A 1,569-nucleotide genomic window follows, 5' to 3' on the forward strand; every position below is an offset into this window, starting at 1 on the left:
GTGGTTGGCATCTGGTATGTTGGGTTTTTGGGCACTGAGGTTCAAGGCTCCAGTAGGGAAATGCACTTTGTTCCTCCCCCAAGGAATGTGTCTGGGTTTTGGGCAACATGGGTTTCCATGACTGGCTCACTGAGATACTGCCTTCTCTGGAGATAACTCCTGATGTCACAGAAGTGTGTAATGACAGCCTGATGCCATCATGGTTGCCATGAGACTCAGAGAGGCTTCTGATCCTGACTCATTCAGATAAAGCTTCTTTGTTTTTCCTTCTCCCCCACCCCTCCCACCTCTCTTTTCCCTCCTTCCTCCATTCTTGTCCCCCTCCCACCCCCCATTAAGTGTCATCATCGGCTTATCAGTGAGATCATTCCTCTTTTGGAGTTTTGAGATTGGCTTATCTCACTTAACATGATATTCTCCAATTTCATCAATTTGCCTGCAAATGCCATAATTTTATCATTCTTCATGGAGGAGTAATATTCCATTATATATATATATATATATATATGCCACAGTTTCTTTATCCATTCATCAATTGAAGGGCATCTAGGTTGGTTCCATACCCTGGCTATTGTGAATTGAGCCGCTATGAACATTGATGTGGCTGTATCTCTGTAGTGTGCTGATTTTAAGTCCTTTGGGTATAGGTTGAGGAGTGGGATAGCTGGGTCAAATGGTAGGTCCATTCCAAGTTTTCTAAGGAATCTCCACACTGCACTAATTTGCAGTCCAACCAGCAATGTATGAGTGTACCTTTTCCCCCACATCCTCTCCAACACATATTATTGCATGTATTCTTGATAATCGCCGTTCTATTTGGGGTGAGATGAAATCTTAGTGTAGTTTTGATTTGCATTTCACTTATTACTAAAGATGTTGAACATTTTTTCATATATCTGTTGATTGCTTGTACAACTTCTTCTGTAAAGTGTCTGTTCATTTCCTTAGCCCATTTGTTGATTGGGTTATTTGTATTCTTGTTGTAGAGTTTTTTTGAGTTCTTTATATATTCTGGAAATTAGTGCTCTATCTGAAGTATGATTGGCAAATATATTCTCCCACTCTGTAGGCTCTCTCTTCACTTTACTGATAGTTTCCTTTGCTGAGAGAAAGCTATTTAGTTTGAATCTATCCCAGTTATTGCTTCTTGCTTTTATTTCTTGTGCTATGGGAGTCCTGTTAAGGAAGTCTGATCCTAAGCTAACAAGGTGAAGATTTGGATCTACTTTTTCTTCTATAAGATGCAGGGTCTCTGGTCTGATTTCAACATCCTTGATCCATTGTGAGTTGAGTTTTGTGCAGGGTGAGAGATAGGGGTTTAGTTTCATTCTGTTGCATATGGATTTCCAGTTTTCCCAGCACCATTTGTTGAAGAGGCTATCTTTTCTCCATTACATATTTTTGGCACCTTTTTCTAGTATTAGAAAATTTTATTTATTTGGGTTTGTGTCCGTGTCCTCTATTCTGTACCATTGATCTACCTGTCAATTTTGGTGCCAATACCATGCCGTTTTTGTTACTATTGCTTTGCAGTATAGTTGAAGTTCTGGTATTGCAATACCCCCTGTT

This window comes from Sciurus vulgaris (genome assembly GCF_902686455.1).
Source record: "Sciurus vulgaris genome assembly, contig: HiC_scaffold_586_arrow_ctg1, whole genome shotgun sequence".
NCBI lineage: Eukaryota > Metazoa > Chordata > Mammalia > Rodentia > Sciuridae > Sciurus > Sciurus vulgaris.